Genomic DNA, 16,811 nt, shown 5'->3' with positions numbered 1-16,811 from the left:
CTTTTCTTCTTCTTTTCTTCTTCTTCTTCTTCTTCTTCTTCTTCTTCTTCTTCTTCTTCTTCTTCTTCTTCTTCTTCTTCTTCTTCTTCTTCTTCTTTTCTCCTTCTTCTCCTTCTCCTCCTTCTCCTCCTCCTCCTTCTTCTTCCTCCTCCTCCTCCTCCTCCTCCTCTTTTTCTTCCTTCCTCTTCCTTTTCCTCCTCTTCCTCCTTCTCCTCTTCCTCCTCCTTCTCCTCCTCTTCCTCCTTCTCCCCCTCCTCTTCCTCCTCCTCCTCTTCTTTTTGCCACAGGGTCTCACTATATAGCCCTGGCTGGTCTAGAACTCACAGAGGTGCACCTGTCCTGTCTCTTGAGTGCAGGGATTCTTACCTGTTAAATACATCCTTATGTGTTAAAAGAATTTGTCACAGCAGCATTTGTTGCCCAGTAGAATCCCAAAGCAGAGGTCATTCAGAGAGTAGGGAGATGTCTAACAAGCTTATAAGTGCACCAGATATTCCCTCTGTTAAAATCCATGGCCAAGGATTATCCTGAGTAAGGGGTGTTGAATAGTTGGTATCCTGAATAAAGAGTCCACTGTGCTGATAACTTCTTGTGCCTTCCTGGTTCCTCCACTGTGTGTGGTGCTGGCTCCCTACAGGGTATGGGAAGCTGAGTGGGGCTCTGAAGAGGACCTCCTGGCCACTCTTCTACCTTTTGTCCATTAGAGTCTTGACAGATGGCTGAATTCCCCGTGGAAGAAACGTTCAGGGAGCAGCTGCAGCTTGCAAGCCACCTGGACAGAGCATGGGCTTTCCCCACACCTCTCTGAACCTTCAGACATGCTTACGTGCTGAAGGCCAGGTCTTAGTGGCCTTCTCACACCAGGAATTGCCAGTTTGCTGTTTGAGTCCCAGGGTGGCCCCCAGGGCTTCTCTCACTCCCTCCCTGAGGGCATTTTCTGTGTGATTTAGAATAAAGATTGGGCTATGTAGAGGTTACCATGGCAACTGGTGGTTTAAATAAAAATAGTGCTACTCCCCCGTAGCCTGTCAGTGTGAAAAGTGCCTATCAGCAGGAAGGCTGGGGGTATCTTATTTCTTCAGCTTCTAGCATCCACCTCCAGCACTTCCTCAGGCCTAGGGGGCAGGACTGGCTGCTTTGACAGACTTGGCTCCTGCCAGTGCAGGAGGAGGTTGGTTAGTAAGGTCATTTTGTAAGAGTGACCATGTGGACAAACAGAGGGTAATCTTGCCCAAACTGAGTTGCTGAGGTATCTGTCCCCTGGGCAAGAGAGCAGCAGTCCTCAACTGTCATTAAATGGTGCTCCTCTCTGAAGCATTAACTCTGCAGTCCAGCTTGATTTTTCAAACAATCAAGGCAAAAACTGAAAACACGCAAAGCCCTTGGGCAGAGAGCCAAGGGTTAGAGCTATGGCTGTAGAGGTGAGTAGCTACTTAAGCAGATGCAGACCTGGGACAACACTGCTTGCTGGGGGTCTCCCCACAGACCTCTGTTGTAAAATGAGGAGCTTGATCTGAAAATATGGATGAATCTGAAACAGCCATAAGGGACTGGTCATCCCGTTTCACCAAGGGGCTGTTGGTGTCCCTAGGTCAACTGCCCTCTGTCACATCAACTGGGCAAGGGCTGCATTAGAAGGGGAAACCCAAACAGGTGTTTTCTGGTTTGGGGAGGTGAAAGGGCCAGAGATGGCCCAGGATATATCAAGATCAAGTTCTCAGCACAAAGAAGATTTATTTGCCTCAGAGGGGCAAAAGACTGCATGTGCATAGAGGAGGAGACCGATGTGGCCATAGACAAATGGCAGTTTATAAAGGGAAAGGAGACACTCCATGTTGGGATGTTAGTTGGTTTGTTTTGATTGGGCAGATCAATTTCATGAGGCAAAAGGGCTTTTGATTGCTGGACTTCAATAATTTGATAGCTGGACCTCGGTAGTCAGCCCAAGGAGGAGAAAGTGGCCAAATAAGGAAACAGACCTTGGGGCTAGCTTTAGGAATCTAACAGTTTTTAGCAAGGAGGGGATGGTAGGTGGTGGGGAGTAATGAGGAAGTTTAAGGCCTACCAGAGTCATGTTTGCCACGCTCAAGCCTACTAGAACCCTTCAGTAGGCCTAGGCCTTTAAAGCTGGGCATGGTGGTACTCATTTGCAATATTACTTGTGAGGCCAAGACAGGTGAACTTGTTCAATATAAAATGAACAAAAAATGAATATAAAAGGCACCATAACGCACAATTCCAACTACACAGCCCTTCTGAGAAAGGACAACCAAGGTATCAAAAAGAGTTTGCCAGATGTGTGTGTGTGTGTGTGTGTGTGACTGTGTGTACATGTGTGAGTGTGCATGTGTGACTGTGTGTGTGTGAGACTATGTATGAGTATGTGCGTATGTGTGTAATGTGTATATATGTGAGTGTGAGTATGTAAGTATGTGTGTATGTGACTATGAATATGTGTGCATGTGTGTGCGTGATTATGTGTGTGAGTGTGTACATGTGTGTGCAAGTGTATGTGTGTGCAAGTGTAGGAGTGTGTATGTGAATATATGTGTGAATGTGTAAGTATGTGTGACTGTGAGTGTGAGTATGAGTATGTGTGTATGTGTGTTTAAGTGTATAACTGTGTGTATGTGTGACTGTGTGTAAGTATGTGTGTAAGAGACAGTGTGTGTGTGTGTGTGTGTGTGTGTGTGTGTGTGTGTGTGTGTGTATAAGGTAGAGGCCTCTAAGGGCAGGACCACTACTGACACTGTAGTGATGGACACACCACAGAGTGCACATGGATAAACCCTGATGTGAACTATCAACTTCACGTGATAGCGATGCCTCTGTGTGGGCTCATCAGTAATATAAATGTGTCACTGTGGTGGGGAATGTTGACAAAAGTGGAGGCAAGGGATGTGAGTGAATGTCTGCACCTTTCACTCAGTTTTGGTGTCAGCTCAAACTGCTCTAAATAAAAACAAACCCAACTACTAAAACAAAACAAACAAAAAAAGAGCAGGTGGCCATGCCAGGGAGACAGCTCAGCTGCTATAGGAGTTTGTTGTCACCTAGCCTGTCAACTTGAGTTCAGCCCCTGGAACCCTGTGGTGGAAGGAGAGAACCGACTTCTATAAGTTGTCCTCTGACCTTCACCAATGTGCTCTGGCCTGTGCACACCCCACAAATAATATGAAGTAAAGCAAAATGAAAAACAACAACAACAACAACAAACCAACGGGAATCTCCACAACTGTCTTCCTTCTGGGCCTGAGTTGGGATTCCCTCAAAGCAGACCCTGAGAAGATAGTTTATTTGAGAGAACATTCCAAGAATCACAAGTCTGGGGTTAGAAAGAGAAGCGAGGGATGGACCTTTCATGGGCAATGGGGCTCCGTCTGTAGCAGAATGCCTGGGAGCTACGCTGAATGTGAAGGTGACTCTGCTCCCTCTCCTCCATGGCAGAAGGAGAGGGTGCAGAAGGGGAGGCATTAGCTCCCAGGCACTTCCCGGCAGACAGGGCCTGCACCCAGGCTGTGCTGGCTCTGGGGTACAGGCATAGCTTAGGAAGGCTGGGGAATACTGAGGAACTTAGTGGTGGCTGGTATAATGACAATCTACTGCACTTGCCATGTGTGTATCTCAGAGTATGTGATATGGTGACTCTGGTTTTGGGAAAAGTAGCAGCCACGGGCATCTTTCTGCCCATGGCTTTCCTAATCTAACCCGCTTTGAGTTATCTAAAGCAGCAGCTGTGTCTTAGGAACCTCTTCATTTGGAGTCCAGTGGTCCAGAATCAGGGTGTACGATGGTTTGGTTTCTTCCAGGGCTTTGCTCCTTGCTTGCAGACTGGCACACAGCTGCAGTGTGCTCACAAGGCCTTTACTCTGAATCTGTCTTGGAGTTGCGTTTTATGAGGATACTGGCTGTATTGGATTAAGGCCCTACCCTTACGGCCTAATTTAGTATTAATTCTTTAAAGGTCCCACTCATACTCAGAGCTTCATCACATACTCTTAGGGGGAACACAATCCAGTCTAGACCATGACAGTGGAAAGAGGAGACTGTAGCCACCTGCAGCCACGGGTTACGGGGTTCCTGAAAGGAAAGAGGAGGTTTTGGATGGGAAAGGCTTCGAGAGAAATAACAAGCCAAGACAAAGTTTTCTGATCAAGGCCAATGTTTACTTATGAGTCTGAGCTTATAAAGGGGGTGGACCCATCCCCCACCAGGCCAGGATCTTGTTGTTTTGTCAGGATAGTGTCAGGAGAACAGGTTCAGCCTCTCAGCAGGTAGTGGNNTCTTGGAGGAAGCTGCAGAGGTGGCAGGGCAATACTTTACCCAGGTCAGAAGACTCCACCCTAGGTGGGCTGGCCCACTATAGCAAGACAGGTCTGAGCAGCCTGCTCAAGACTGGTGGAAGGGCACAGGAGACATTATTAGTCTCTATTTCTTCTGTCTGCGGGTCCTAGAAAACAGTGGTGAGAAGCCCAAAGATCACACAGCTTAAGTGGCAACATCATGCTAAGCTGGAATCAGAGCTGTTTCCCAGGTTGCCTAACAGATCACAGATCTGTCAGACTTGTGCCCACATCCATTATGTCTCCAATGTTGAGAACCTGGGGCCAACCTTGGGTCCTGAGGCCTATGCTCCGGGGCTAGCATTGTCTCATGCCTGTGCAAGGGATTCCTTCCCACCTCAGCAGGGCAGTCAAGGAGCTAGGCTTGATGGACAATAGTCGGGTCTTTGTCCTCTGTCACCCATTTATCAGGTAGGTGAAAACTTTTGGGGGGGATGGGCACTTCCACAAGGAAGGCAACTTAGTTGATGTTTCAGAAGCTCTTGGAAGTATGCCCCCAAGTCTCCTTTCACCACGTTCTCAGAAGGGAGCTACTGGATCCAAGATCGAGCTGTGAGGAGAAACCTTTTTTTTTTTTTTTTTTTTGGTTTTCCAACACAGGGTTTCTCTGTGTAGCTCTGGCTGTCCTGGAACTCACTTTGTAGTCCAGGCTGGCCTCGAACTCAGAAATCGTCTGTCTCTGCCTCCCGAGTGATGGGGTTAAAGGCATGTGCCACCATGCCCGGCCTCCATATTATCTTTATTAGCATCAGAATGCTTAATAATACCAAGGGGTCAGTCAAACAAATCGTGGTATCTTGTTCAAGGGAGTGTGCAGCCACAACACACAATTCTGCAAAGGACATATAATGATCTGGATGATTTTTTTTTTTTTTTAATTCTCCACACTACCAGAAAAGTCTAAGTTCAGAGCACCCTACCGTGTGGTTCTATCCGTGTTAAGTATGAGAGTCAGATGGGTAAGGCAGGAGAACTCAGTGCTTAGCTGTCAAGGGGCATGGAGATTTTAGATTCCTCCCCCACTCCCAGAGGCTTGTCAGCCCTGCAGTTAAAATTTACTTGTTTTATTTTGTCTGTGTGAGTGAGTGCCTGCATGTCTGTATTTGTACCACATGCATGCAGTACCCATGGAAGCCAGAAGAGGGCATCATATCCCTCAAGAACAGTTGAGATGGTTCTAAGATGCTGAGAATGAACGGACAACCAGCAAGTGCACTTAGCTTTGAGCTATCTCCAGCCCCTCACATTTTTATGTCTTAAATGACAATATACATTTGTTGCTTATGTAGTAGGAAGCCCCACAAAACAGTTGCTAACTTGTTGCCCATTCTGTCTGATGCTGCTGGTTATCAGGATGAGGGCGCTCAGGAACTTTCTGTCCTGCTGCTTTAGCTTTTTTTCTCTACCGTGTTAGCCTCTGGGAGCACACTTCTAGCCACCTGCCCAAGAACTCTCTGGTTCTGAGAATGAGAGACATACACACATTAGCTTATTTTTTAAATGTCTTGGCTACTCAAGGGTTTGGCAGTTCTAAGCCTCTCTTGGCTAGTACGCTTTACCCTCTGGTACTCCTGGCTCAACATCTTCTAAATCTACTTTTAACTTTGCTGCCCTGTTACCTTATGCGAGGCCCATGGGTCTGCTTCTGGGCTGCCCTTCCAGGGGCGCTTCCCTTTACCCTTACATTTCAGATGATCTTCCCTCTGTAGCTCTATATCTGATCTGTCTCTCTCCCCCAGTCATGGTGATTCAGTGTCCCCTCCTCTCTCCCAAGTCCTAGCCCACACAATTCTAAGGGTCCTGCCCCATTTCTCTTTGCCCAACCATTGGTGCTGGCATCTTTATTGACCGATCAAAAACCAATTGGTGACAAGGACCTTAGTGTTTGGACATGCAGATTCCTGATTGTATCAAAGCATGAAAACCAGTCTCCAACAGTGTGAGATCTTGGCTTTCCCCAGTGTTTCTGGGGTCCAGAGATAAAGTTCTGCACAGCATTTTGAAGTCTGCTGGGCTCCAGCTTCCCTTTCTTTCTTTTGGAACATGGAGGTGCTAAGGAGATGGTCATTGTCCCCTTTGTGATCACAGAGGGTGGTAGCACAGAAGGACAAGGTCAGAGTTTTGAATAGTATCCCAGAATCCTTGCATTAACTCCTTATCTCCTGGCTTCTTGCTCCAGTTGACAATTCAGACAGCATAGCTGGGTTAGCTGTTAGTTAAGCTTGGCTGCAAAGGACAGTGTCGAGACCTTCTCTCTAGGTCCTAGTTCACACCACCTCCCTTTTCTCCACGCCCGCATAGAGAGACACAATATTCTTGTTGACAGCCTTTCCCTAAGCTGGCTGAAAGGGCATCCACTTGGCTGCGAGCACTGCCTGTGTTTGATGTACTGAGGAACATAAGCAACCCAGCAGGACACTGTATGGGTGGCAATTCAGATGTCCTGCCGATGTACCATACTGTCTACCATGCCTGCTGATGGGGAAGACAGACAAGCCCCACACTCTGTGTTCCAGAGGGTATTTCTTATGCATTGATGGCTGTTGCACCCTGTTAAAGGATGTGGTACCATGTGAGTGTAACAGGCTGGCTTTGGAGCTGATGAATTGGTCCCTGTCCTTAATAAGGTCAGCAAGTTGCAACCAGTCACAAAGCTTGTCTGTGACGACCACAGGGTCACTGTTACAGGCCTCTGCTGAAGGCTTTAGTGCCCAGGTTACTGATGGGGTTCTGGGCCCAGAGACCTTCCATCTGCTGAGCTAAGCTAACATGCAGACAGCCTATGAGTTTCCCATGAGAACAGTACACATCTGGCAGGCTGGGCTTCTAGCATTCCAGCATCAACAGTAGAGGAACCCATGACTGTTCACAGTACAGTCTTGCACCAAACACCAGCTGTGTCCTAAGCCCTACTGTGTGACCTTCGGGTGCACCCATGCAACAAAGTAGACAGTGAATCCTGCCCCAGGAGACTCATAGTCCGGTGGGAGGAGACCAGATCACAGGTGACTTCTGTGGGCCCACATGACCTTTCCTCTAAAGAGGCATGATTGAGGGTTGTTTTAAGTTTATTTTTTCTCACTTTCAGCATGCTGGCCCCAAGCCCCAGGTTTCAACTTGGAGACAGTTAGTAACCTTTGAAATTACTCATGTCTACACATCCCAGGGTGGGTAGCAGGAACTGATTACCGAGTGTGAGTAGAACGCCTTTTAGGAAGTTGATCAGCACACCTCTGGGGGCATGATAGCCCACTGCCCAGCTATGGGACCTAAACCTGGTCCTCACACAATCGCTGGGCTGAATCTGCTTGCCTTCCTGGCGGGGGGGCACTGGGTTCTGAGATGACACAGATGTTTAGCACATGGTAAATTCCACCAGGGTCCTGAGGGCACTGTCTTTGTCCTAGATCGTGAAAAACTCTGGTTCTGGAAACAAAGGGCAAGGCTGTATGGCCAGGGCAGGTTTCGTAGCATTCCTGATCCACCTCTTGGCTATGAGATGCTGCTGTTTAGCTGGATGCGAGCTCCAGAGGTCTGCCAGTCTCTGCCTCTCATCTGCTGGGATTACAAGGACATGTTGCTCAGACCACCTTTTTTATGTGAATGCTGGGGATCAAACTCTGTCCCAGTGCTTATATATCAAGCACCCTACCGACTGAGTGCTCTCCCCAGCCTTTTCATTCCAACGCCTTTAAAAATAGCATTTCAAATGCCATGGGACACCCCTTCAGGGGGTTTTTGTCTAGGGGACAGAGGGAACAGCAGGTCAGACTTTTTATTTTTCCTCTAATTTTCCAATGAAAATCAGAATTATGGTGGAGACCTCGGACTTCAATTCTGTCTCCAAGGCCCACATGCTCTTCCCTCATCATTAGCAATACGGGCAGTTTTCTGGGTTGTGACAGGAAGTAGAATACAGCTTGATATCAGTGCATATGATGGAAAAGGTCAGAACTCTAAGTCTGAATTACTGTGGTTTTCTTAGGGGAAAAAGCCTGGGTCAGTACCTACCAAGAGGCTATGTCTTAGGTCTGGAAGGTCTTTGCCTCTCTGGTTTATCCAGAATGTATGAGGTCATCCACAAGGTGAACATAAGGCTATCGATAACTGTCACCAAGATAGCAAGGACGATAACAAACTCATCCTGAGGTCAGAGAGGCACAAGATTTAATTGTCAACATCACCTAGTGTTTGGTTGTCAGCCCAGAGGCTGATTTTTCTGTGATACCATAGACATGAGTGCTCTGTGCTGGACATGCCAGCCTTTCTGTTTCATATTTGCTCATGAAAGAGAGGTCAAATCAAAGGCAGGGCCTAGAGAAGCATTGGAGAAGGCAGAAGGTTCATGACTGTAGTGGTAAGCAGCCACTTCGACCCCTGGGGAGGTCTCAGTCTCAAGATCTCTTAAGACGAGGCTGCTGCGTCCTCGGAGTAGAGCATATGAAGCCTTTGCAGTGTGCCGTGTATGAAGACAACCTGCAGCCCCCCTGTGGCAGGGATCAGAGGTGACCTGGGCATCTTTGTTCAGAACATAAGAGGAATCAGGACGCCACAGCCCAGGGCACTTGGAGTTTCAGAAACTGCTACCGAGTATTCAGTGAAAGCCGTAAGCACTCACATGGCTGTAGACGGTGGGCCAGGAAGCTTCCCAAACCATTTTCTTGGCTCACTCCTTTCCAACATGGTCCCGACGGCTTGGTTTGGAATGTGTGTGTGTGTGTGTGTGTGTGTGTGTGTGTGTGTTTTACAGGTATGCATTACCACATCTCAGATTTTCTTTTTCTTTCTAGCAGTGTGCTGTGGAACTCCTTGGGGTGCTTGCCAATGCTCAGTGCAGCTGGGGTATGGTTGGTCAATTGCATGCCCAGTAAGTCCCCAGGGGTGCTGAGGTTGTGGGTCTCAGTAACACATTAGAAAAACACTATTTGGTATTCAGTATTACAAGGAAACTTCCTTTCTGAATCCAGTTTTTCCCAAAAGTACTGGCCAAGGCCAGCAGAACAGTCTGAAAGAACATGACACAAGGTATTGAAGTGTGTGTGTGTGTGTGTGTGTGTGTGCGTGTGTGTGCATGTGAGTGTGGATGTAAGTGTGTGCGTGTGTGTGTGGGATGTGTGTGCATGTGTGTGCACTTGAGTGTGGATGTAAGTGTGTGCATATGCGTGTGTGTGCATGTGAGTGTGGATGTGGATGTGAGTGTGTGTGTGTGTGCATGTGAGTGTGGATGTGTGTGTGCATGTGTGTGTGGGATGTGTGCATGTGTGTGTACATGTGAGTGTGGATGTGGATGTGAGTGTGTGTGTGTGCGTGCATGTGTGTGTGCACGTGTGGATGTAAGTGTGTATGTGTGTGTGTGGGATGTGTGTGAGTGTGTGTGCATGTGAGTGTGGATGTGGATGTGAGTGTGTGTATGTGTGTGTGCGTGCACGTGAGTGTGGATGTAAGTATGTGCATATGTGTGTGCGTGATGTGTGGATGTGTGTGAGTGTGTGTGCATGTGAGTGTGGATATGGATGTGAGTGTGTGTGTGTGTGTCTCTGCATGAGTGTGCACATGTGACAAGCCCACTGTGCCCACAGCTTTTTGTGGTCTGCACTGGACCACCCTAGAGAATCTGCTTTTTGGAGTTGGGCTATAAACATAAGGCCTCACAGTAGTTGTGATACAGAGTCTAAACTTACCACTTCCTGGGGAGATCGTATGTAGGGAGAGCAGGAGAGAGAGAAGGGAGATCGGCTGGGGGCTGATAGGGCAACTTCTAGGACTTGCCAGGGATCTGGGATAGGGAAAGGCCCCAGAACATCTAAGGGGGCAACTCTAGCTGAGATTCCTAGCAGTGGGGCATATGGACCCTGAAGTGGCCACTTCCTGCAGCCAGGCGAGACTCCCAGGGGAGGGATAAGGACAGCAATCCACCCACAAAACCTTCCACCTCAAATGTGCCCCGCCCACAAGATGTGCAGGGACCAAGGTAGGGCAGAGATGGAGGTGTTGCCAACCAATGGCTGCCCGAAATTGAGACCCACCCCATGGGCAAGAATCAATCCCCAACACTATTAATGATACTCTGTTATGCTTGCAGACAGGAACCTAGCATAACTGTCCTCCGAGGCTCCACCCAGCAGCCAATGGAAAGAGATGCAGAGGCTCACAGCCAAACAGTAGATGGAGCTCAGGAGTAAGAAGTTGGTAGAAGAGCTGGGAGAAAGCCTGAGGGACCCTAACAGGACAGGGATCCCACAGGAAGACCAGCAAAGTCAACTAACCTGGACCCTTGGGGGCTCCCAGAGACTAAGCCACCAACCAAAGAGTGAACACAAGCTGGACCTAGGCCCCATGTAGCAGATGAGCAGCTTGGTTTTCATAGAGATCCCCCGACACAGCAGGGATTCCCTGAGCCCGCTGCCTGCTTGCCTGTGGATCCTGCTAAATGGACAGCCTTGTCTGGCCTCAGTGGGAGAGGATGCACCTAGTCCCACAGCTACTTGATATGCAGGGGGTGGGGTTGACACTCAAGAGGGTGGAATAGGGGAGGACTTGTATGAGGGGGCACTGGGAGGAGAGGAAAGGCTGATACTGGATTGTAAAGTGAATAAGTAAATTTAATTTAAAAAAACAAAACAAAACAAAACAAAAACAAAAACACCTTACCACTTCCTGTGTCACTAAGAGAAGGCCACAGAAAGCAGAGCTGCACAGTCTTGTTTCTTTCCCACAGGTGTTATCAAATCCACCTAAGTGGAGGGTCTGGAATGTTCTGGGGCTGGGATTGATGTTCTCAGTGAGTCACAATGCACTTTGGAACGATGGGCAGACATGTGTGGCTTGGAGTGGTGCTCTGGTGGAGTTGTGAACTGAGAGGAGAACCCAGAACTGTGCTCCCCCAAACACTGAGTTCCAAGTAGGCCCTCATCAGAATCTGCAGCTTCAGCCTTTGAAGGTCATACATAAACCTCAAAAGATCTTTCTGGTATCACGCCAAATTCAAATCGACTTTCTTCTAGGCCTTAAAGGATTCCCTCATTTTCTCAGGATGTGACCTCATTCCATATTTCTCATTTCATAAATCACATTCCTTCACTACTGAAGCCCTTCAAACAAGGTTAAAACCTCTTATAAAGGACTGTGTGGTGGTTGTTGGTGGGGGCACTTAGTTAAAGACGCTAGGGTAGAAGGTTCTGAGAATACGGAGGGCTTTCCTGGGTTCCTGGGAGTGACCAGCTCCTCTGCATCATAACACAGTGGCTCAGGAGACAGACTTCAGGGCCTAGGTTTGAACAGCAGGGACACTGGTGACCAATGGCATGGGTGTTACCTTGATGGCACTTTCTGTTAGCGTGGGTCCACAGCCCACCTGATAGGAAAAATGGAGAAACCAAGGCAGCACCTGGCAGAAGATATGCTCTGTTGGTAGCTCTTGATACAACACTGCCAAAAGGAAGTAAAAGATGCAGGACTCGATAAAGAGCAAGGAATGCTCAGGGAGGATGCTCTGGGAGGACATTCAGGGAGGATGCTCAGGGAGGATGCTCACAGAGTGGGCGCACTCACCCATTCATTTAGCAGACATTATCATTCTCAGGGCCAGTGAACAGGGAGGGACAAGGCTGTAACAGTCAATGAGCAGAAGCCCTGTCCCCAGGCAAAGACAAATCCTGCCATGGAAGGCAGAAGGGTGGAAGCAATGAAGGCTCCAAGCATAAGGACTGCATCCTGCCATGTTCATGGACTGGCAACTACCTGTTCTTCTCAAACTGGGAAACTAGAGCTCTCTGAAATATCTATGAAACCACCAATCAGGCATCAGCCACGAGAGGATGGGCTGGGAGTATCCTGCAGCCTGGGCACCAGGGAGGGCAGGGGGATCCCAGAAGAGAATAGAAAGATGGGAAGGGAGAGGATTGAGAGAGCACATAAGGATCTATACCCATCAACGTAAGGATCTATACCCATCGCCAGGCCTTCTACAAGGAGGGCGTACATGGTCTGAAAGTGTTTTGAGAAGATGATTATGAGCATGGAGAAAATATGGTGCTAGAGAGAATGCAGTGGGACTGGGCACAGCGAAGGAACCTGCACAGACTGTGACCACAGTTACCACCTGCCTCATGGCCCCCGATGGAGAGTCTGATGCGGCAGGGGACCATTGGGCCAAGGATTCTATAGGTGCCCCACAACGAAGCTGAGTCAGGATTCTTGGAGGTGTCAGGTTTATGGTTTACGTGTCCTAATGAGATGCTAGGGAGATCATTTAGAAAACTCCTTTTAGTTTGAAGGCAAACACAATTTAGTACGAATGCCACATCTGCCCTTAGAGGTTTAGGAATGGGGTGAGGGACAGGAGATGGTAAGAAACAAGAGGCTCTTCTTCCCAACTCTAAGGTGACAGAGACATAAGTGGCTCGGGGTCACCCAGGATCTGTCTGGGTGACCTTTATGCTGGGCAGTGTTTGCAGAGGGCTTGTCCTGGGTTTTCCCCACTTCCTGTGAGGCCCCGGCACAAGCCCCATGCAAACAGCTTACAGCACAGGGTTCAGGCTGCCATAGGCTACATATGCTACACAAAGGCAGAGAGGGAGATCTTTATTTCTCCTTAGTATGTCAGAAAGGATGCAATACAGCTCTTAAGAGTCTGCCTGGGCTCTGAAAAATAGTGCCACAAGTAATTTTGTTAGACACAAAAATATTCAAGTTCGGGAGACCTTAGGTCTTCAAGCCTAAAGGGTCTCTGGCTATGACCTGGGGCCAGGAAACCCCTTACCAACACAAGTAACAACATGTGTGATCTTACAGGAGCCTCCGACATCACCGTGCTTGACTCCGGTCAGTCTTTGTCACAGAGAGGCATGTGCGCATGTGCCCAGTGGAAATATTGCTCTCAAAGGATGGAGTCAGATGGAGTCAGTTAGGGAATCTGAGACTATTTGGGACATAAACACAAGCTGCCCCTACAGGGGAGCTCTATGAAGGCTACAGTGGAGTCACCATCTAAGACCATCACCCTGTAACCAGCTTCTCCCTCCTCTACTGCCCAAGACAAAGATACCATTGCTAATATCAGAACAAAGAGCTGGAGAGATGACTCAGCCAGTAAAGTGTTCGCTGGCATGACAACCTGGTCTAGATTCCCAGCATCCACCTAAAAGTCAGGCATGGGGGCACACATTCTGGGAGGCAGCGTCAAGAGGATCCCCAGGGCTTGCTGACCAGCCACTCTAGCTGAATTCCTGAGGTCCCAGCTCTGTTAAGACTCTACTAAGAAAATAAGCAGTTGGTGAGATGGCTCAGCAGGTGAAGGTGCTTGTTGCCAAACCTAGGACCCACACAATAGAAGGGGAGGACTAACTTTTGCTAGTTGTTCTCTGACCTCTACATCAGTGGTTCTCAACCTTCCTAATGCTGTGACCCTTTAATATACAGTTCCTCATGTTGTGGTTACCCCAACCATAAAGCTATTTTTGTTGCTACTTCATAACTGTAATTTTGCTACTGTTAAGAACCGTAACATAAATATCTCTGTTTTCTGGTGGTCTTAGGGTAACCCCTATCAAAGGGTCATTTGCTGGGTCAATGACCCCCAGGTGGAGAGTCATTGTACTACCTGTGTGTTATAGCACTAATATGCATACACAGAAACACTTAAATAAGTAAATAGATATGGGGCTGAGCAGCAGGTTATGAGGTTTAAAAATGGTTTTTCGCTCTTGCGGAGGTACAGTTCCCAGAACTCACATGGCTGTTCATAACCCCTACAGCTCTAGTTTCAGGAGATTCGACACCCATCTTCGGAACTGCTCAGGCACCTACACACGTGGTACACATAAACTCACATAGGCACATACACATACATTAATAATTAGAGTTTAATTTTTAAAAGAAAAGAGAGCAATTAAGGAACATAGTCCTGGTTTTACATCCCCCATACACACGCACACACATCGACACCCACACATATTCACAATTAAAAAAAAAAACGTAATAGAAAAATAAAAGGAAAGGAAACAAAAGGGGAAAGGGTCTGGTTCTATGTCTCCCTGTGTTTTCATACCCTCTGAGGAGACATTCAATTAAGAGCACTCAGCCTGTCTAAGGGCTTGTCTAAGGGCCTGAGAACTCTTCTCCCCTCACCCTGGGAGACCTGTTTGTTTTGTTGCCTTCTTGGGAAGCTAATGCTGCCCCGAGTTGGTGCTTTCTTCTGAAGTTGAGCTGTTTGTGTTACAATAAACAGCAGCTTCAGTTACACTGTAGGGCAAGGATCTGGAGAGATACCACCTATGGTCTTGAGCCAGCCTGGAGTCCTGCAAGGGCTGGTGGGGAGGGCTGGGGTGGGGAGGGAAGGGGGAGGGCTGGGGTGGGGTGGGGTGGGGTGGGAAGGGCTGGGGTGGGGTGGGGTGGGATAGTGGGCTGGGCTGGGAGGTTTGCTCACAGGCAGGTGCTCTTGCTGGCTTCCTGGTGCTCTGGTGTCTGGGTGCTTGTTGCTTGCTGCTCGATGCCTGTAGTGCAGTGTGACCCTGGTGTTGTGAAGTAGCCGTTCTCGGATTGGCAACGGCCTGATTCACAACACCAGCTGCCCCACAACACCATGCCAGAGGTCTCTGAAGTGGCCAATGGAGAAGGGGCCGTCTCTGCAGTGCGTGTGTCGCTGCTGGGTGGTCCTGGGAAGGCAGATGGTTGATGATCCAAAGGTGGCTCTGCAGAGCTGCTGCTGGGAGACAGGATGCCAGTGAGGAGTGAGGTGGGACCAGGATGCCTACAGATCTTCCTTTCATCTCCTATAGCAGACTTCCTCTGTGTGTGTGTGTGTGTGTGTGTGTGTGTGTGTGTGTGTGTGTGTGAATGTGAGAGAATATGTGCATGTGTATGTGTGAATGTGTGTGTGGGCATGTGTGTGAGAGTGTATGTATGTATATATGTGTGTGTAAAAGTATGTGAGTGTGCACATGTGTATGTGTGAGTGTATATGTATGTGTAAATGCGTGTGTAAATGTGTGAGTGTAAGAGTGTGTGTATGTGTCGGGGTGTGTGTGAATGCGTGTGAGAGTATGTGAATGTGTGAGTGTATGTGTGAATGTGTATGTGTGTGTGTATGTGTGTATGTGTGTGTGGTCAATCTTTTTGTCATTCCTCAGGAGCCATCCACACATGACAAGGGTAACTGCCGAGTACTCAGACTGTCAGACAAACCAAAAAAAGAAAAAAGAAAAAAAAAAAAACTGAGATAGTTTTCAAGTAGCCCTCATGAAAGCCAGGGGTTGGGAAGATGTCTGTTGATAAAGTGCTTGCTGCAAGGACTAAATTAGATTCCTAGAACTCACAAAAAGCCAGACATAGTGGTACATGTTTGTAATTCCAGCACTGGGAGGTAGAGATAGATGGACCACTCAGCCTAGCTTACTTGGCGAGTTCCAGGCCAATCAGAGATCTTTCCTCAAAAGCTAAGGAGGATAGTGTCCTGAGAACCAACACCTAGGGTTGACTTCTGAACTACACACACACACACACACACACTTTACAATCCTTATTCACACATCCTCATTTACATGTATTCTCACATACTGTCACACACTCACATGACCCCCCCCCCACATACACACACACACACACACACACACCAGTGAGTCATCATGGCAACTGGCCTTTCTGTCAGCAAGTAACCTTGGAAGTTTTTCCTTTCAGTATCTGCTTGGATTTTATTACTTTTATGAAATTACTAAGCACCGACTGACATGAAATGCCATTAGAGGTTTAATTCCCATTTCCAGATGTCAATAAATGCTTTAAATGAACAGCTCTTTGGCCCCAGTGGCTCCTGCCTGCTTTGTAGTTCTTAGTCATCCAGAAATAAATAAATAAATAAATAAATAAATAAATAAATAAATAAATATCACTTTCTGCCTTCTATCTTAGAATCTGCTTTAAGGACACAAACCTAGCAAGTTCCTAGCCCTGGCATAGAGGTCCTGTCAAGGGTCTAGAGGCACTTTGAAGAAGTCACCCACTGTACTCCATATTATGCCACATGGACCACCTGAACCTCGATGTTCAGAAGCTCCTCAGTTTCCTGCGAGGACACTGTGAGTTGCATAGTGTAGGCTGCCATGCTGCAGTATTTCTAGCCAATATGGTTCTGCATCCCAGATTCCCAGCAAGGGCTCAAAATTAAATGTGAAGCTATCGGAGAACAGGGGCAGAAGGATGCTGCCATTGGATTTGGGGTGGTGCTAGGCACTGCACACCTCGAACTCTGTCAGAGTCATGTTCTGTGTCTCGATGAGGACATTAGAAATTGGGAAGGCCAGCATCATGAAGGGTCTTGTGTGGGGAGGGGGAAGGGGTCTCACAGCCCTGTCATTGCTCATCTGTTGAGGGAGGTCCTGGAGACGTGCTCCCGGTTCCACTCTGGTTCTACTCTCTACACACTGAAGATGAACAAGCGGCTGGCTGCGCAGCACCCTCCTACAGCACTAT

This window comes from Mus pahari, chromosome 10 (genome assembly GCF_900095145.1).
Source record: "Mus pahari chromosome 10, PAHARI_EIJ_v1.1, whole genome shotgun sequence".
NCBI classification, from domain to species: Eukaryota; Metazoa; Chordata; class Mammalia; order Rodentia; family Muridae; genus Mus; species Mus pahari.
This window is presented reverse-complemented; position numbering follows the sequence as displayed.